This window comes from Nicotiana sylvestris, chromosome 9 (genome assembly GCF_000393655.2).
Source record: "Nicotiana sylvestris chromosome 9, ASM39365v2, whole genome shotgun sequence".
Taxonomy (NCBI): Eukaryota; Viridiplantae; Streptophyta; class Magnoliopsida; order Solanales; family Solanaceae; genus Nicotiana; species Nicotiana sylvestris.
In genome coordinates this window covers 61228062-61250233 of record NC_091065.1, presented here as the reverse complement: position 1 = coordinate 61250233, position 22172 = coordinate 61228062, and the positions used below count along the sequence as shown (strand labels likewise).

Below are 22172 nucleotides of genomic sequence, written 5' to 3'. Positions count from 1 at the left end.
ATGGTCACTTTTATGGTTGTGCTTATATGTCTTATCCTCCCCCAACCCCTTATTATGATGGTTCTACTTTTTCTGGTGAAGTTAATAGGAACAAAGAACCCAGGCCCTGAAGGAGTTCAAAGATATGTTAAAGTTTTTCATGGAAAAAAATGTAATGAGAAACAACTACAGATCCAAAGGCTATGTGATACTATCCAAATGCAAGAGGCAACTATTCATAACCTGGAGGCACAAGTGAGTCAATTAGTTGAAGCATTTAATGCTCAACAAACTGATATTGTGGATAGTAGCCAAAAAGAGCATGCATAAATCTAGAAATTGAGATGCTAATGGAGGAGGTTAGAGTAGAACACCAACAATCTATCCAACTTGAATTTGAGGATGCCGATGTTGAAGAAGTAATACTAGAGTCATCCAAGGATATTGAGGATGCATATTTAGTTGACTCTAGTGTCATTGGTATTAAGGATGTTGACAGTCCCAAAGTTCATATAGTTGAGCTCATTGGTCCACCCTCCAAGTATATTTCCACACTGTGTTTGGATGATGATATGGAAATAGAGTCATCCGAGCCAATTGAGGAGTCAAGGAACAAGGAACAAGGTGCCTACATTCTTAGAATTCTTCTTGATAGAAAGTCAGGATTACATACCTCATCTAAAGGCCAAGAAGTGCAGAATACTACGTTGTTTCCTTGGGCCAGCTAGATTCGTTCCACCACCCCAGGAACATAATTATAAGCTTGAAGCAAAACTGGGGTCCAATTCATAAGTTCGAAGTGGAGGCAAAAGTGGTTCATGTCGTGCCGCGACGTTAAATCAGACGTTTGTTGGGAGGGAACCCAACTTTACTGCTTTCATTGATTTTTTTTAAGGTTTTTTAAAAATATTTTTATTGTGTTAATATTTTTTAGTAAAGGTTTTGATTTTATAGGAGCATGAGAAGTAAAGCCATTGGAATGAAGAAAAAGAAAGCAAGATGGCTGGAACTAAGTGTAGGGTGCTCGCATAAAAGACCAATGCCAGGAAGAAGTCTGAGTACCCCATGAGTTGTTAATACTTCGCCCTTTGGCCTACCAGGGAGTTTCTTTTACCATCTTGTTAGTTATGGTGTGCATTAGGGACAATGCACAATTTTAAGGGCGGGGTGGGAGAAGACTGTCTAGATAATTTCTTGTGCTATGTTATGTATGTTAAAAAAAAATTAGGTAGAAATAATCTCTCTTGGTTTTTCTTATGGCCACGGTTCTTTTCCAAGGGATGACTCTTTGAACCGGATAGTAATTTTATTTTGTAGGTAAAATTTTCAAAAATTTTGGACTTTTCCCGACGCTAAACTTCTTAGATAGTTTTCTTGAGGGGGTAAAGTCTAAAAGAAAAAAATACAAAAATATTTTCCTTTTCTTTTTAGAACCGATAATGGAATGAGAAGAACTTGAGTATCTGTGTTTTCTTTGACATGTTTTATGCCGGGACTTAGAGTTGTAATATTTGAATTGATTATCTTCTTCGTGCTCTATTTGCCCGCATGCCTTGAGAATATATATGACTTTTATTTGATGCTTAAGTTTATTTGTTGACTCATGTGATTACTTTCCATGTGTTGAGTTAATATGATGACTATGCTTAGTTGTTTAACTTGAGTGTCGGGTCTGAACCGTCCGGAGTGAATCATGTATATTGTGTGATGTGAGTTTTGATTACATTTTGTACTATCATGTCTTAGTCTAGAACTTGCCCCGTGTGTTAGTCGAAACGAAATAAATTAGCTTTGTGAGTTTAGGAGATGGTGTTGGCGTTTTTTTGATTGTCCATTGAGCTAGTATGACAGTATAAAATTATCCTTAGATAGCCCATTTGACCCTATAAACCTTGTTTTAGCACCCATATTACAAGTCGATTCCCTTTTTGTTCTTAATTAGATCTTTTTGAATTTTTTACCTACGAAAGCACTTAGTCGCTAGATGAGTAAGGTGAGAGTATGGGTAGCTTTTGAGTGGAACCACAGAAAGGCCAAAAGGTGCACGTATGTTTGAAAGATCATTAGCCGGACAAACCAAGTTTGGAGAGTGTTGAAAAAAAAGAGAGAAAAAATCAGAATCATAGAAAATAAAAATAAAAAAAAATAAAAAATACACCTCCTATTCCTCTTATCCGAGCTAGTGAATGTGTAGTTGTGCTTAAAGAAGAAGGGCCAAATTGTATATGGTTTTGTGGTATTGCTTGAATTGGCCATGAAGAGTGTGTATTGGAAAGTTAAATGTAGTGTATTAAAGTGTTTAGGAGGGTTAGTCACTATACCCAAATATATCCTACCCATCACTTCGCCTACATTACAACCTGTAAAGACCTAATTGATCCTAGACTTCGCAAACTTAGATTAGTAGAGACATACACTACGGGCAAGCCTATTATACGACCTTTGGATGCACATGAATTTATTTGTGAGAATGAGTTTATTTTTCGATTTATAAGTCCTTAAATTATACTTAAATGCATATTTGAGTGTCTGGACTAATTTCTCTCTTTGATTGTGGTGAGAGCACATGATTTACAAAGAGTTGGTAAAGTCCAGGCATTTTGAGTTGACACAAAAAGTGAGTCATAGTAAGGAATGTATTGGATTCATCTCTTGAGGTTAGGATGTTAGAAGAAGTCGCACAAATATTTTAAATAGTCTTGGCATGGGTCTACTTTTGAAGAAAGATGTCAATAGTTCTTATGTTGAGTTATGTGTGCTGGTATAAGCCATTTTCATTGGTACGATGTTTGAGTATATTTTGAAAATGTGTTTCATGCCATTGTGCTTAATTTTGATTGTTGCTCGAGGACAAGCAAGGGTTTAACTGTGGGGTATTAATAAACGGCTTAAAATGCGTATTTTTCGGTGTACTTTTATCTCATAACTTGTGTGGTTACGGGCGTTTATATGAGTTTTTGTATTGAATTATGTTCATTATGTGCATTCTTATGTGTAGGAGCAAGCTGGAGGAAAGATGAGCAAAAGAAGTTGATTTGGGACCAAATGACATGAGAAGTACTTCGCTCGTTCACTCTTCCGTGCACACGAGAGAGTGACGAGCCAGCTGAGGAGAGCTTAAAAAACAGTGAATTATGGCAAAAAGGCATGGAAATGCACGAGAGACTTGGAAGGAAAACAAAAAGAGAAGAACTTTGCTCATTTACTCTCGCGTGCGCACGAGCGAGTGAACGAGCTAACCTAAAAAGTGTTTTCCAAAGTTGGCTTGTATTATTTCGCCCCATGCTAACCCTATCCCATATAAATAGTCCTTAAAACTCACTTTTGAAAGGAAGACGACCTAGGAGGAGGATCGACCAAAAAGGAGAGACCTTTACGGAGAGGGGATTCGACCCAAGGAGGTAAGAACACGCTAGGAGCAAGGCGGAGAATTCTTTTACGAGTTTTTCACTTCCTTTTTCCTATTTTCATTATTGGTTATGAATTTTCGTATTTTAGTTTTGTATACTATTATGAATAACTAATTTGTTATATAAGGTTTTGATGGAACCTTTTGTAGGATAAATTCTTGTGACATTTTTGTATAATTGAGCAATTGGATTTCTCTATGTGTTTATTGTTGTTGATTGAATATATGACCATCAATTGACTGTGCCTATTTAGTGTGTATATTGCTCGAGAGAGAGAGAGTATACATTTAGGTTGTTGTTGAACAACATCACTTCTAACGTATGTGAGAGATCATTACGTAAGGTTTAAACGTGAGATTATCTTGGTGTGACCGTAGCGAGCAGTGAATTAGTGCGAGCTAATTCAGTGGCGGATCCAGGATTTTAAAGTCGTGGGTGCTCACTGATAAAAATTTTGAAAGAAGAGGAAAAACGAGTTTAGTTATGGGTGCTCAATCAATATTTATCTATATATTTTTTTATAATTACCTATACAAATTTACTAAATCTTGTCAAAGATAATGGGTGCTTGAGCACCCAAAATCAACATGTAGATCCGCCCCTGGCTAGTATAGTTCGAGAGAATACGTCTAGTAAATTGTGGTAGTTTCTCGAGAGAGACCTACGACATCCAAAGTACTCACGATCGGTAGAGAATACTTAGGCAAAATTATAGAAGATGTAACGGGAAGGATTCCGATAATTGGAGAAATAATAACTCTAGACCTCCTTAATTTAGTCTCCAACTCTTAATATTTTTTAGTGATTAATTTATTAGTCACTAAGGTCTAACTTATGATGAATCTAGCACAACATATCCTCGGACATAATAAGCTGAGGTGACAGAATTAGTTAGATATTTAGCATATAATATGATTATCTTGTGAAATTGGCCAGATGCGACATGACATAAGTGGAAAGGTGATAAAGATTCTTAAGGTTAGGGGTGTCGGATGTTTGGTTCGATCCGTAATTTTATAAAATTTATACCATATCAATTATTCGGTTACTTTATTTTGTATAACCAAGATTAATTAACTTTTCAAAACCATACCTATTATCTCGATTTCTCTATTACATCGATATATATAGTTTGATTAATTTTCGATATTTTTTAAAATATTATATAAAAATCACTTGTAGAAGTTAGAAGCATGTGTTACCGAATCGTCTTATTTTCTCCTTTACATGATCTCACTAAAAAGCTACACTAATACACTTCTTCCCTACGTCAAAGCATTTGAAATAAGCAAATCCCTTCTTCGTTCACTTGTGATTTTTTCAAGAAGATTTTTTGATGTATTAAGTTTCTCTCGCTTAACAACTTAAGCATACTCAAGCTCACTTATTTCTGAACTGCAGACATTAAGGGAGACTAATACATACTTTTCCCGAGTGATCTGAAGAACAAACCAAAAGTATTACTTTGGTTCTCCAAATTGTTAAGTATATATATTGTGACAAAGCACTTTGAAGAAGATAGAACCAATGTATAAATTTGATGAAGAATTTTCCATCTGAAAATGCGTTTCTTTTGGATCTTGGAATACATATATTCACTCGGAATTTAGATTCGCTATCTGCGCTCTCTCTTTTATTTACTTTGCGATTCCTACTTGAACAAATTCTTCTAATTCGCCATCTTGAAAACTTTTTTTGGTTGTGAACTATCTTGACTCTATAAGGGCATATGGGCTAGAAAAGGTGGATGAGGTTGATTGGTTATTGGGTTGTAAAATGTTGGAAAGTTTTACCGGGTAAGTTATACATTTGGCCAGTTGGCCAGCAATAATTACATGATCTGCTAGCCAAATATACAAAATATTATATGTTGATTATGTATAAAATACATAAATATATAAAAAATATATATTTTGTCGGCGTTTATTTAGGATCCAATGCCATTTAGCAAATGGTTAAAAAGGGACTAGGGTTAGAATATGTGAATTGCTATGTATAGTGTTCTCTCCCTCATCTCTGCTCTGCATTTCTGATTTCCTCATCTCCAGTTCTGTATCAATTTAATTCCCATCCTCCTTTTCTGTTTAGCTTTCTGTTGAAATGTCCCTACTAAAGTTAGTATTTGCTTTTGTAATTTCAGTTAATGTTGAGTTAATACAATCAGTTGATTTGGTGTATTATCTGGGTTGTACATTTCTCCTCTCAAAAACCCCACTAAAATTAGTAATTACATAATAACCATATCATATGCAGACAAGCACTCAGGAAAAAATAATAACTGTGAAAATAACAAGTTAGTGTTATTAGGACTAAAATGTAAATAGAAAAACTATGAGGTATAAAAGATAAATAACCAACTTAGTCAATAAAATAAGACTAAGTCGGTTATTAATGTTCTAACTGAAAAATATGAGCTTCAGCTCATTTCCTCTCTCTTCTTCTTCTTCTCTCTGAATTCTGGGTTCCAATTAAGAAGTTATTGCATGTGTGAATTGATTATGTGTTCAATTAGTGCAACTTAACATGGTATCAGAGCAGCAATCGATCAATTGAGTTGTTTCCAGTACAAGATCTGAAAAATTATCAAGTTCAGAGCTCACGAAGGTGCAACAACGACGGATGATGAAATCGGGAAGCTTCCTCACAATCATCCACTATACCTTAAAGATTCAGACTCATCGGGAACAACATTGATAGCTCTCAAACTCACAGGGCCAGAAAACTATGCCTTGTGGAGTAGATCTATAAGAGTAGCTCTCCTGGTGAAGAACAAGTTAGGGTCTGTGGATGGAACCTATGTCAAAGCTTCATATAGAGGTGAATTAGCAACACAATGGAAAAGGTGTAATGCAGTGGTCGTCTCATGGCTTAGTAGCACAGTAGCGGCAGAATTGGTTCCAAGCATCATGTACGCGTCAAGTGTGAGAAAAATCTGGGACGAGTTCAAGTAAAGGTTTGATAAAGATGGCCTAACCAAAGTTTATCAAATTTTTGCTGACATTGCAGCTCTAAAGCAAGGTACAGAATATGTGACCTCTTACTTCTCAAAATTGAAAGACCTATGGAATGAACTGGACATTTTAGCACCTTTACCATCATGTGACTGTTAAGAATCGCGCCCATATGTAGATCACTTAGCGAGACAAAGGCTTCTACAATTCTTAATGGGCTAAATGATAGTTATAGTCATGTGAGGAGTGCAGTGCTGCTTAAGAGACCAGTCCTTACTGTGAATCAAGCTTATGCAGTTGTAGTGCAGAAGGAGAGTCAGAGGGAACTAGGAGTAGTTGACACAAATAGGGAGTCGATGACTATGTTAGCTGGGAAAGGAAATCAGTTCCTAAAAGGAAAGAAGCCAGGTCTTGTATGTGAACACTGTGGGTACAAAGGGAATTTGAAAGAAAATTGCTATAAAATCATTGGGTACCCTGCAGACTTCAAAAGAAATAAGAAAGGTCAATTCCTGCTAAATCCTATGCTAATAATGCCAATGAAGACAAGGAAGTGACAATGAACAATCAACCACAGGGAAACTACATGACTGAGGATCAGTACAAATATCTAGTGAGCCTGTTGACAAAGTCATCTATGGAAGGGAGTTCCAAAAACATATCAAGCTCAGCAAACATGATAGGTATAAAGTCATTTCTATCTAATGCACAATCATATGATTGGATAGTAGATTTAGGAGCATCACACCATATCACTTTTTGCAAAGAGGTTTTAGAAAAATTAAGGAGAATCAATAAAGGAAATAGTAGAGGAGTTCAAATACCTACAGGAGGCAGGTCAGAAATAGTACATACAGGAGATGCAACAATACTAGAAGGGCAGAAGATTAGGAATGTCTTACATGTGCCTGGTAAGTTCAATCTCATTTCAGTATCAAAGCTGACTAGAGATTTATGTTGTTCAGCCTGCTTCTACCCTAGTTTTTGTGTGTTTCAGGGACTTTACAACGGTAGGGTAGTAAGGATTGGTAAAGAAGATGAAGGACTGTACATAATTAGGAGTGAAGAGGATGAAGTGGTAGCTGGATCAATCAAGAAGGAAGAATAATTGTAGCATTATGGCATCAAAGGATAGGACATGCCTCCATAGGTTCCCTACAATGTCTGCCAGCTTTGAAGAATAAAGTGAATAAAGATGATGTGCAAAAGAATTGTGAGATTTGCTCATTAGCTAAGCAGAGCAGACTAAAGTTTCCTGTTAGTAACCATCAATCTGATTGCATATTTCAACTTGTGCATACAGATGTCTGGGTACCATACAAAGTTGCTACTTATGACAAGAAGCATTATTTTGTAACCATAGTAGATGACTACAGTAGGTATACTTGGATTTGTTTGTTGCAATCTAAATGTGAAGTAATAGTAGTGTTAAAGGATTTCTTTTCTCTTGTGAAGAACCAGTTTAATGCTGCTGTAAAAGTGCTGAGATCTGATAATGGTAAAGAAGTTTTCAATAAAAGCTACAATGATTTGCTTTCATCCTTGGGTGTACTATATCAAAGTAGTTGTTCTTATACTCCACAACAGAATGGAGTAGTAGGGACGAAACATAGACACATATTGGAGGTGGCAAGGGCATTGAAGATTCAAAGCAATATACTTGATAGGTTGTGGGGAGACTATGTCAAAACTGCAGTTTACCTAATTAATAAGCTACCCACAACAGTGCTGAATGAAAAATCCCCATATGAAAGTTCTATGGGAAACCACCAAAAATAGATCACCTTAGAGTATTTGGGTGTCTATGTTATGCCAGCACATTGCCAAAGGAAGATAAATTTGCAGCTAGGGCAATGAAATCAGTATTCATTGGCTATTCAGCAGTGCAGAAGGGATATAGGGTATATGACTTGGAATCCAATAGATTTCTAGTGAGCAGGGATGTGAAGTTCAGAGAATATATCTTTCCCTTCAAGTCCCTGCCCAGTCAACCTGAAAATTTATTCATTCCTGATACTGATTGCTTAACAATTGCAAGAAATCAACCTACTTTAGCACCTGCAGAAGATTATGATTTGGGAATGGCTTCTCAGAACACACCTGAAGCTGAAGCTGACAACTCCAGCCCATATGTGGTGCCACATATGTCACTTGCTAAAACAACAAATGACATGGGGGGAACTTGGTTCAGATGAAAGCAATGAGCTGAATTCCTTACAACAACAGGAACCTGAAGAGGTAATGCATGAGCAAGTACCATCAGTTGTACAACAGCCTATAGGGACCAGAAAATCCACAAGAACAACAAAACCAGCAGTGTGGCTCAAAGATTATGTGACTACTTGCAAACCTAAAGGAAATAGTCTCTATTCAGTTTCAAATTATGTGAGATATGATCATCTTTCAGAACACTATATATGCTACTTGAGTGCATTCTTAGCCTAAATAGAACCAAGGTCTTTCCAGAAGGCAGAGCAAGATGATATATGGATAGAAGCAATAAAGCAAGAGATTTTGGCACTTGAAGAAAACAAAACATGGGAGATAGTGGATCTTCCTCTAGGGAAGCAAACTATTGGCTCAAAGTGGGTGTACAAAATCAAACACAAAGCCAATGGTGAAGTAAAGATATTCAAAGCCAGGCTTGTTGCAAAAGGATACACACAACAGGAGGGTTAGACTATCATGAAACCTTTTCACCAGTTGCCAAGATGGTAACAGTCAGAACTGTAATAAACCTAGCAGTCTCTAAAGGTTGGGTTTTATCTCGAATGGATGTCAACAATGCCTTCCTACAAGGGGATTTGTATGAGGAGGTCTACATGGACTTGCTTTAAGGATACCATAGGCAGGGGGAGTCTAAGGTTTGCAGACTACTTAAGTCCATTTATGGTCTCAAACAGGCATCAAGGCAATGGAACACTAAGTTGACTAATGCACTGATAGGTGAATGGTATTCTCAGAGTGCCTATGATCATTCCCTATTCATAAAGAAGACAAATGCAGACCTGGTGATCATCCTTATGTATATAGATGATCTATTGATTACTAGGAGCAACAATACATTTGTAGAAGAAGCAAAATCAACCCTACACAAACACTTCAAGTTGAAAGATTTAGGTGAACTCAGGTATTTCCTTGGGATTGAGCTCATGAGGTCAGCAACAGGTGTTGTGCTTAATCAAAGGAAGTATGCTCTTCAACTAATTTAAGAAGTTGGGCTAAATGGGGCAAAGCTAGCTAGTTCACCATTGGAACAAAACCTCAAGTTGGCAACCGTTGAATATGATAAACAGGCAGGAATCAATAGGGATGAGGAATTGCAAGACATTTTGAGTTATCAGAAACTAATAGAAAAACTCATTTACCTTACTATTACCAGACCAAATATATGCTTTACAGTTCAAGTCTTAAGTCAATTCATGCAGAATCCAAAGCAATCACATTTATATGCTGCATTAAGTGTTGTGAGATACATTAAAGGATCACCAGGGATGGGAATATTGTTGAAGAAAGGATCATTATAAGATGTTACAGCCTATTGTGATGCAAATTGGGCAGCTTGCCCAAACACAAGAAGGTCTGTAACTGGATATGTGATAAAACTAGGAGAGTCATTGATTTCGTGGAAATCCAAGAAGCAACCAACTGTGCGCTGGAGTTCTGCTGAGGCAGAATATAGAAGCATGGCAGCAGTGACTTCAGAGTTGGTGTGGATGGTAGGACTGCTGAAGGAGTTAGGATTAACTGTGAAGGAGCCAGTGATATTGTATTGTGACAGCAAGGCAGCTATGCAAATAGCAGCTAATCCAGTTTATCATGAGAGAACAAAGCATGTAGAGATCGACTGTCACTTTGTGAGAGAAAAAATTAAAGTACTTCGTCTGTTCACTTTTACTTGGCATGTATATTAAAAATGAATTTTTATTTTTACTTGACACTTTACGCATTTCAAGAGAAGACAAAAAAAATTCTTGTTATGCACACAATTTTTATATCATTTCAAATCATTTTCTCAAATCCAATAAAATATGCATCAAAAATATGTGTATCGTGGTAAATTATGTTCTTCATTTATTATTCCTTCATCCTTAATTAGATGTCTGGGGTTCAAGCTCTGGATATAAAGTGGTCTTTGTTAGAGATAGCTTTATCCCCCAATGTAGGACTTTCCGATGTGAATTCGGATTTAATCGGTCCCAAACCGAGTATCAAATAGGAAACCCGAAAAAAAGATAGATCATAACACAAAATAAATTGTGTGAATTAATATGTTATAACCGGTTAAATTGATACCAGTCAAATACTTTATGAAATCTCTTTACGTGAGGTAAATAATGAAAGGTGATGAGAAAATTGGAAGATGATAGAGTAATCAAGCGTATTGCTCCATCTTTTAATGAAAATATATCCTTAAGGAGATCAGGTTAATGGTGAGATGCGCGGCTAGATTTGCTGATCTGCTCCGGTGGAAAAGTAGTAAAAAATTTCAGTTTATTTATCAGTTTGAGATATTATGAGATGAAAATAATCTGATTTATATGGATTTGGTTTTAATGTGGATTTGCCTAATCATGATGGAGTTGGAGTAAGTACTAATTTAAAAAAAACAATTTCTCTTGCTTGTCTCAATATATAAATAGATACTCAAGTCCTTATTCTCCAATGAACAAAAAAGAAAAGAAGAATCTGAAATGGAGGCTATCAACAATACTCTTACCATCAGACTAATGATGGTTTTGTTCATTTTTTCTTTCTTGAATTCAGGTAACATTTCAATACAATATTAGATGATGCTTTCTTATCAATTTACAAGAATTAGAAAAATTTAGGCTGTTGCAGCATCATGTTTAATATATTTATCCCACAAAAGAGGGAAAAAATGGAGGATCGGATTAGGTGTAGATTTTGTCCATTAATGCCCCGCACACAAGATCGTTATATATAATATGGATTCGTTCATACCCGTTTTTATACTAAATCAATAAATGTATCATGCATGTCTTTTATATAATCTTTCATCGCTATTTATAGTTAATTCGTATATGTACTTTTACCTCAACCACTTAACCATGTCAATCAATTTCATTTGGTGTAAACACCAGTCATGTATGATTTACTTAACCATGTCAACCAATTTCCTTTGGTGTAAACACCAGTCATTTATGATTTACGAATATTTTTATCACTTAACTATGGTACTTACACACCTTCTAATTGCCATAGTAAATTAATGTGGTTAAGAACAAAACTAGGTCGATGAGGTAAAGTTTCTATGTAAACGTATAGGGGTGTACAAACCGAACCGGAAAACTGCACCAAATCGAAAAGTCAAACCAAACCGATTAAAAAATTCGACTAGGTTTGGTTTGATTTGGTTTGGTATTGAGTAAAAAAATCCGAACCAAACTGACGTATAAATATATAATTTTTATATATACTTTTAAGATTTTATATAGAATTTTCTTTAAAAAATGTCTAGAAATATTTGGGATTATCTTGCGGGATATAATATTTAATAGTATATGAAGTGTTCCATATTTATTAACCTTAAATAATAAGTTGTATGATCACTTTTCTCATTAAGTGTTACTGAAATGCATCAACTCTTTTTGTTCTTCCATATTCATATCATATGTTAAGATCTATTAAATTGTTATATCTTTTTCGAATGTGAAGTGATTATTATTATTTAGGTATCGTATTGATTTTTATGTTTAATTACTAAATTCGGTTAACCTTGAAAGTATACATCAACGAAACATTATTGTCAAACGACTAAAAAAAAATCACTATTATGTGTCACTAAAGAAATTCTCTCATAAGAATATTTTAATAGATAATATGATTGTCAATTTTTTATATTTTTATTAAACATATATTTATTTATCAAAAAATTAATAAAAATAAGATTTGTTACTTAAAATAATATTTAAGCAACAAAAAACATGAAAAATTCGAGAAATCCGACAAAACCGAACTAACCCGGTCCATATATATATATATTGTTTGAAGTAATGTTTTCTTTTGTTTAACTTGATGTACAGGTTCAGTGACAGAGGCGGATAACAAAATGAAACCAGTATGGTGCATGGGAGGCTGCAAACCAAATACGCCACCAGAGGTTTGCGACAAAGGTTGCCAATATGAAGGATTTCAAGGCGGTGTTTGTCTTCCCATCAAATCTGGACCTGGGACTGGCTATGCTTGCTGCTGCGGCCACAATGGTTAATCGTCTAGTTTAAAGTTTAGAACCTAGAGACAATATTGTTGGGGAAACAAATATTTAGCCAACTGAAATAATCCTGATTCCTGGTTTAATTAACATCTTTTATTTGAAAGAAGTTCTTTGGAATCGACTGTTAATGTTGCTGTTTCTATTTATGACTAGATGGATATGGCCCGTGCCTGCACGGGCCCAACATTCACCATTTTTAAGCGGTGAGCTTTTTGGTGTTTTGTATATGACAAAGCTTGAGAGTATTATAATTGCTGAAAATCAATTGAATCAAGACACAAAATCTTTGTATTACAAATCATTAGCAGAGAATATCGACCAATGTAATGGATCTAGAATTAGAAAAGGAGGAAAAAACAAAGGTATTGTATGCCACAACGTTGTCATTAATGAAGTCTTGACAAACGAATAATGTGACATGCGTAGCTAAACCCATGATTCATCACTATCTGCTAACATTTGTTGTTGATGCTATATAAAATGGGAAAGAGGTTGTTTCAATATCTTGTTACTCCTACTTAATAATTTCAGTGAATGAGAGACAAATGTAGAACGCTTTGAAGTTGAAATGCATCAGACTACAAATTCAGCCAAAGAACACACAAAAAGATAGTCTACACAAAATAACTAATAGAGGAACTTATCATCGAGTCTATGTTACATAAGTAGAGGAGTTTGAATCTCAATATGTGTTAGTGTTATCATAGTATGACTTTAGCGCAAAAGGCATGGGGCATTTGCATATATACACGTTTTTTGTGTCACGTTTTAACTTGTGCCCGCTTTGCAAAAAAAATTGCAAGCGTACCCGCTTTTTCGCATAACTTCAACATACGGGGCTGAAGTAGCAAAGACAATCATGCAAAACTTCAACATTCTAGTAGCCGGGCCTGAAGTTCAGCTCTAGAGCTGAAGTTTTTGTTTTGTAACTGGCGAACTTCAACTCCAGAGCTAAAGTTTTTGTTTTGTAACTGTCGAATTTCAGCTCTAGAGCTGAAGTTTTTAAAACCCTTGAGTATGTACTGCTGAAGTTTCTATTTTTGGGGGAGGAAGTTTTTAAAACCCTTGACTGAAGCCCTCGTCTTTGGAGCAGTCGCCTGAAGCCATGATTTGAAATCGTCGCGTCACCCTGCACTTTGGGTTATTTGCTTCGCCATTTGATTAGATGCAAGTAGCTGAATAAACAAGATGGTCCAAATAGTCCTTAAGTTTTAAGGATGGGATTATTTTTAGTCCTTCGTATATATTTCTCAATATAAATGGTCCTTATGTATAGTAAGATGGCTTCTGAGGAATTGAGTGAAGTCACAAAATGAGAGATATTGTTATATCAATGTTAAGTTCCGGAAAGATATGGAGATCACTGAGAGGAGGAGGAGAAAGAGGGCTAAAGTTATTTAAAAAGTGGGTACAAGTTAAAAGTTTAAAAAAAAATGGGTATAGGTTAAATGGGAGCGACCAAATAGGGCGCCCCGTGCAATTTCTACGTAAGGCATACGATATCGAATGTTAAACTCTTCCATCACTGTAAACAGGTCCATACGACAGAAAAGTCTTGTCTAAGGCAGCATATCCTTGAAAAGTATATTACCTTTGCAATAACAGCTTTTTTCTTCATTCGACCAAGCAGAATCCCAATATTTTAGTTTTCCTTTTAACTGCAATGCTAGCAATATATATCATATAATACATATGAATATAATAGCAGAAGAAAATAGTCTACACTATTGAAAAGCTAACCAAAGTCTGTTATGTAATTCTATACTCTCCAATGTGACTAACCATATATAGAGAAAATATTTATCCAAGGAAAAAAGCATAAAGAAAATATATTAATATTTATAAATGACATGCTTCAGTATTAGAACCGAAGCTTTTCATTATATATCAATTCACAAATTCAAAGATTCATTTTTGTGGCTCTTAACTTTACAAGCTTTCAAAAAAAAGAAAAAAAAAGAATTGTAACATCAATCTGACATCTCTGGTAAGTCAAATGCTTGATCTAGATACTAATTTATTTTTTTAATTTCTATATTTTCTGTGAGTAAGTTATTCATCTTGCACTAAATTACAGCAAATAGAAATAAAGTATTGCAAAAATAAGAAAGAATTTATAACAGATAATCAGAGTTCCAACTCATATTAAAGAAAACTTTCAAACGACACCGCATTGCGGAAGCCTAATTAACATTGCCTCAAAAAGAAACCAAGACCCGATAACTAAGGTCAGGATAAAAATTATTTTTATCCAGGTTAGTCATACATAAAAAGCTATCTATTTGTATGAGGAACTCATTAAAATTCAACTTCCATGAACTACAAGAAAATGAAGGGGAAAAACAGAAGTATAGTAATAAAGAAAAAAATTATCAGATTCCAGAGAAAATAAAGGTAAATAGACAAAATTATTTCCTGTCCAAGTTATTCATGGAATACCTATTTATATTAGAAACTCACTTTCTATCCAAGTCACTCATAGAATACCTATTTATATAAGAGACTCAGTAAAAATCCACCTCCTACCTTCAAGAAAATGAAGTGAAGAAAGAAAGTAAAAAAGCAACAGAGAAAGAAAGAAATTATCAAGAAAATCATGAAAGCAACAAGCCGACGACATAGTAGATTAATTATCAAACATAAAAAAATAGCAAAAGCTAAAAATATGTATAAACCTCAAGCAGCAAGAAATAGACAGTATTTATTTTATTCAAATAGTAGAACAGAAATATGATTGACTGACTTGTATATTACCTGGGCCAATTAATGGAAAAGGGAAAAACTAAACATATCAGCTCTATGTTTTAGTTTTCGTTTCAATAGTCATTTCCCTACCCATTTGAACACATATCCATCATTGTTCCTCTTCATCTCTTAATTCTCTATTATTGTACTTCTCACCTACATTCTCTTTCTTTTTTCCTTTTCAGCATTCTATCCCATAAATTCTTCAATCAAGTAAAAGATAGATAAACCTAGTCATTTTGCATCCTATTTGACTTAGCTCTTTTTTCTTGTTTTCTTCCTTTTAATATTTCTTGGTCTATTGCTAATTGCACACTTTATTGGTCTATTGCTAATTGCACACTTTATTCTCCTTTAGGGAAAGAAGAAAGAAAATGCTTTTGTGTAATAACGTATAGAACCATTATACCTGTATTGTCATTTATCTTTTGCGTCATGTATATTTTAATTTTTCTAAAATCGTATTATTATATCAATCACTTTGTAATTCTTGTCGAAGTTTGACACTTCATTATGCAAAAATTATACATACTTCAACTACAATTTAGAGCATTCTATATAGGTCCTACACTATTTTATTTTAAAAAAATAGTTCTGTCATATGACTTTACTTTTTTATTACAATTGCAGTACAAAATACCTTTAAATAGATCAATTCAATTACTCAACAAAGTACCCCCCCCCCCCTCCTCTCCCAAACCGATTCCTTAAGTTTGCTTAAAGAAACACTATAAACAAAGCAGTAGCAAATTCACACAATTTCGTGAATACTTTTGAACAAATCTTTTCTTTTGAGCTCGCAAAGGTCTTTTCTTTATCTGAGCAGACCCAACATTAGGATCAGCCTTGTTCATCATCCAGAAGGAAAGCTCCAGTATGAGGGCTTCCCTTTTCCTGCTATGTATTGATGCAGTTATTAGTTCGGGGTCCTGCATCCAAAGTTACATAGTCTAAAGAAAACAAATCATAATTTGAGGGATACTAATTGGCGGTATAAACAAAGAAAGACTGAAGAAAAGTTCTGCAAACCTCCGAACGAAATAGAGCACACACTGAAGGAAAATTAGAGAAATTTGAAAGGGAACTCAAAAAACAAGTGTAACAAAAGAAACAGAGTATACGGAGTGCAAATCTGGGATATGAAAGTGGAAAGCACATATATTCAAAAGGCAACTAATTAATTAGGATCAAATTCATAAGTTGACCCAAATTCCTTGAAACTTAGGAAAGAAGAGACCGAAAAAGAGAAGGAAAAAGCTTAAGAGAAACATACACGAAAATCTCCGTCATATTTACCTTAGGCTTGCTGAGTAGGAGTACTGTGTTTTATGGCAAATGAAGCTAAAAAGACAGATTGAAAAGATAAGGAAATCCAAAATGCAATTCTTGACTGAGAGTATAAAGACAATTTTACCCTTGGTCGACTACACTTGCCCTTTCTATATATAAAATATATACTAGATGAGGCACTCGCGGGCCCAACGTTGCAAATCTTGAATAAGATTTTAGAACTGTTCTTTGGGATGGTCATTTGGCTTCTTTTGCCCAACAAAAGATACCAAACTGAAAAACTACAATAGAGTAGAAGGATTTAACAAAATATTCACATTGCAAATGGGAGATAATTTCTAATATCTTACGGTGATAAGAACCTACAAAAATTGAAAATTTACAACAACAAAGTGTAGGAAATATGTGATGGGTCAACTTCCTTGAAAAAATATAATCATGTGTTCAACACATTCTTAAGAGTTTCATGATTTTCTTTTGGTAGGTAAATACAAAGTTTTATTGCACATAAAACTACTTAAAAAATGCAGGTCGGAATTGTATTCCATATGTTTTTGACATGGTCTTTACTTTCTTGCCCATCCAGCTATTGTTACTTCTATAATCCAAGAACATGCAATAAAGCTAAGAAACAATGATACATGGAAGAACAAATGGACTTCAGCTTCCTTTAAGCACACCTAACATCTTAAGCATATGATTTCACCAGCATGTGAAAGGTTTGCTCGAGTTAGGTCATTATGACATGTAGTCCACTCCAAGAAAATTAACTTTGGTGTTGTTTTGCTCTTCCAAATACACCTCAAAATTCTTGTTCCAGATGCGCCAGTACTTTTTGAAAAGAACGGACTTCAACAACTGAGAAAAAACCATAGGTACTTCTATTCTATTTAACAGAATCGGGTACATGGGCGGACTTCTTCAAGAATTTGTGTAAGAGAGAAAGTTCTTTCTATTCTCCATTTACTGCAGTTTCTCTTGAAAGCAAGCTCCTACCCTGATTAATCTTGCATTGAGCAATGGTTCCATCTAGATCTGTAATCATTTCTCGTAACAAGATCAATAAGTAATTCTGGATTAAAAAATCCATCTCAGCAACAATTCCATGTAAGAATGCTTTTACATTTTATGTTTGAAATAATAAAGATTTAGAAGATTTCTCACTACTATATAACATAGAAATATGTAAAGCTGTAAAGTTGAAAGTAGAACTGAAAGAGAGAATTCTTAGTAGAAAAGGATAAAAGGTTGAATAAATAAATTCAGAATACTTTTCTATGAAAAAAAAGGACCAGGAACATGAGGGACAATTAAAACAAGAGAAACATGATATGACCAATCAGAGGACAAAAAAGTGTAGATAAAAGAAAGGAGTTAAAAAGCAAGAAATAATCAAATCCAGGTTTTAAGAAAGAAGCTTTGGTAGCATTACATGAGATGCAAAAACCTCTAGGTTATGCCAAATATATAGAAGCACTTATCAAATTTCAACCATGTACATCAAGAAGGATAAGATGCAAATACAACTTGCATAAAATTGAAAATGGTAGTTAAAAGAGAATTTTTACTTCATTTGATTGAAAGGAAGGACCGAAGATTTTAGGAATACAGTCTTCTGCGAATTTTGCCTACATTTGTCAAGTCCGCATTTGACAAAAGTTTCATGTACTTGCAATGTTTACCAATTTAGGCAACTTAATTTCTTTTAAGAAGTCATAAGTTCATTTATAAATTAAACAACAATGCAAGCAACATCGTATTTGTGTTCATGAAGTATGAAGCGAATCTCCAGTTGAACTAAAAAGAAAACCACACATAGCATAATTGATCCAGAAATAAAAGCATTTCTGTAGAGACACCAAAATAGCAAGGAATGGTAGAAAAACAGAATAGACAACGATAAACTCCTTCAAGAAAAAATAAGGAAAAGGCACTTTCTCTTATTTTTTAATGAGTAATCATCCCCTAAACGGATTTTTCTGACAATGCCATACTGAAAATTCGTAGTGTGTGTTTTTAAAGCTTTTCCTAGAAGAGAAAATGATACAAAGGGAGGAAAGAATACGATAGAAAGAGTTTTAAGAAAGATAGCTATGACTGTTATGTTCTTCGACACCTCTGGGGATAGAAAGTTATCGATGGAACTCATTTAAAGACACTTGGAAAATATTGTACAACCAAGGAAAAATGCTTTGTAGCTAAGAGCTTAAAATAATAGACAGGCTTAAAACAATAGCCAAGGAGAAATGCTCCTTAGACAGACGTGTAAGTCAACCAAGCAAAGTGCCACAAATATTATTAAAAGTGTTTTCCCTAGATTGCTGCTATCCACATTTTACCTCAGATGAGAGAGGACGCTAACTCTTGAAATCAAGCATAAATTTTTATAAATTGGAAAATATAAACCTGAATTCCTATCAAATCATGGTTTGGTACCTTCAAGTTTCATGACAAAAGTTGTTTCACACTCAAATACAAAGATTCAGGATGTACTACTCTTTTCTTCATATGCAAATTTGGTCTTTCTATCTAAATATTAAATGTTGCTGGGTACACACAAACATAAAAAATATTACAGAATTTCTTAGTTTATTTGCTTAATTTGTAGCATCATATCCAAAATTTAGTTATTTCATTTTGAAATGGCGAGGGTTTTATAGGCATTGAGAGAAAGTTAAAATCTGCCAATAATAAATATTTTAGAAATCAGAAAGAATGCTAATTTTTCTGTTACAGTAAAATTTAATAAAATAGCAATCTACAAAAAAATCTATGAAAAAAACTATTATAGGGTCGGGACTGTGAAGTACTATACAATGCATCAGCATGAAGTCATAATTAAAGCAATATTTACTTTCACATGCGGTAAACGGAATAAATTACCCTCCAAATATGGTTAAAGACCTGAAACAAAGACACTACATGATGTCTTGCTTGTAGAATGGCACATGGTGACTAAAACAACATAAATATATCGGTACAAAAGTAACAAATATCGAATCATCTTACTGAGCTAGCATCTTAATATTGCACAAACACATTACAGAGTTCTTGTATTTCTTCGCATGCCAGTCTCTCTTTATGTGTTGATTGAAGATTGATAGTTAAAATAGACCAAGAAAATAGTTAAAACAGATAGCATGAATATGTGCAGCTATCCATTTGGGATCATAAACTATTTCCTAATAAAACAGAAAAGATAGTACGTATTTCTTCTTGAAACTTAAAAAAGTAAACAAAGATTTCTAATTTTATTTAACAAAGCTTCAAAATTTACCTTAACTACTATTATCCCAGCATGGCTCTACAGGAATAATATAGCAACATCCTTGATATCTGCAACAAAAAATATCACAGCTAACTACTCATTTAAAATGACCAAAGTCTTTCATGGGTCAAAAAAAAATATTAAAACTAAAGAGCACTTTAATGAAATTCACCATACACTCGCAACTCATTTATAACGATCACAACATCTCATGTCTCAAAGATAACGGACACTAAATAAAAAAGATTAAACCTAGAGCTAACAATAAGCACTTTTCTTTTTTTCTCATGATCCGGGAGCTTAGTCCATTTTATTTAGGGATGATATGTTAATTAAACACTGCGGTAAATAAAACTAACAGTTGGCTAAATGTAAACATTGATAAATATTGTCCGATTAAAATGTCTATATGGTCAGTGTTTTCAACCATGTCACTACAATATTGATGAACAAACTCCTATATTAACATATTCATATTCAACATAGAGAATTAGTTCCAACATTTGTCACATGTGTGTCTTAGGAAATCAACTAAAAGTCATTATATGATGTTTATTAACCCATTGAGGTTAGACTTGTAGCAAGGTATATGTCACACCTCTAAATAGCATTACACCATAAGATATTAGAAGAAGTCATGCAAGATTTCATTAGCAAACTTAACATATTTAGCAACCTATAATATGGGTCCAATGTACAAAAAACAAAGAACAAGAAAGAAAGAAAGAACTCAAGCAAACAAGCAATAGAGGTAGTCCTAGATAAATACATTAGAAAAAAAAAGGCAAGGAAAGCAGCATTGGTTTGATGGGGATTACCAATACAACAATTGATCGTTTTAGTAAGCCACAACACTAATAATCAAGGTTTTGCAAACTAATAAAAATATACCTACCACTAAGATTCCGGACATCACTTGTTTTGATGGTAGCATAATGATACACCAAATGCATGGGAAGTGTAACTCCTTTAAATACAAAGAATAGTTTAAAAGAGTCACAGCCATATGCGCATTCATATAATACTAAAAGATAGAAGAACACATGCCAACAAGTATTCATATTTTTGCACAGATTACAGACATTATAATGCTCACCTATACCACTTCCATTAACTGCTCGTCGTCCACTTTCATTCTTTCGGATAAGATTTAGTATGTCACATGTGTCCAATAAAGACAAATTTTTATATGGTTTAAATGAAAATATATGAGAAATCTAGAGACTATAGATTTTAATTTCTAATTTAAAAATACCTTAAGGTGAGAATCCTAAAAATATTTACCATTAAATCAACTAAGCGACCTAAAGAACAGAAAAAAGTACATAAGATAGTTGAGAAATACTCCAAAATAGAGAGATGATACTTGTAAGAAGAGAAGGAGAACTCTGAAGTTGAGCAATAAACGTATCACCAGAAAACAAGGCCTAAAACAGATACCCGATGAGCAGCAAATATTTGAAGAGAGTGACATGAAATTTAGCAAATTCAGTCTTGCACAATACCAGATATTCTTTACCGAATAGTAACCAGAAATTCGCAAAGCAGTCTGAAATTCGAGAAATTGCACAAGACCTAGAAACTATTTTGCCCAAAATAAGACCTTTACTAATTCACTTTTCTTTAGAATATGGGATGAACAAGGATATAGAAGAGAAAGTTAAAATGAATAATAACACCGACAAATTTTTGAAAAGAAGCAGAAAAAGATTAAATCAAAATTGAGGGCTTACCTAAAATTAGAGAAGAAGAACGGATATACTAAGAGAACAGTGCTTCAGAAAGATAGGGAGAGTTCTAGAATTTGTTCAGATATATGGTGAAGGAAATAAAACAGTTTTATACCTAAATAATTAATGGCAGAGCAAATGTCATTTATGCCCTTGATCGACCAAACAAGCCTTTTCTATAGAAAAAAATAGAATAATTATGTCACCATAGAACCAAAAAAAAAATCAGCCATGAAATTGAAAATTGTTAAGAGATCTCGAAAAGGCAAAGAAAAAAAGTATAGAGAGAGGATGGAGAGACAATCATACCTGAAATTGCAAGAGATAGAAGAAAAGATCAAGAGACATAAAAGAATTCTTGAAAGTCTGAAGATCTGAAATGGAATAGAGGAGATGGTTCTAGACCAATTTAGTGTGTCGAATGGAACACAACACTTTATGGCGGAGCGAAATTACATTTATGCCCTTGGTCGACCTCATTGCCTCTTCTATATAATAGAAAAATAATAGAAAATTTTGTTTAGTATGAGTACAAATGAAAAAAAATTATTTTGTGTCTCA

General features: G+C 34.1%; 2 long non-coding RNA genes across 2 annotated transcripts; one reads left to right on the top strand and one right to left on the bottom strand.

Annotated features, from left to right (window-relative positions):
- The first annotated feature begins 11022 nt into the window (after positions 1–11022).
- Positions 11023–12684, top strand: LOC138876832 (uncharacterized). Its single transcript, XR_011402095.1, has 2 exons — positions 11023–11107; positions 12388–12684. It is a non-coding gene; the product is annotated as an uncharacterized lncRNA (long non-coding RNA).
- A 4324-nt stretch (positions 12685–17008) lies between these two features.
- On the bottom strand, positions 17009–21901 carry LOC104232833 (uncharacterized). Its single transcript, XR_712459.2, has 4 exons — positions 21727–21901; positions 20777–20848; positions 19891–19949; positions 17009–17648 (listed from the first exon to the last, which is right to left on the bottom strand). It is a non-coding gene; the product is annotated as an uncharacterized lncRNA (long non-coding RNA).
- Positions 21902–22172: the final 271 nt, after the last annotated feature.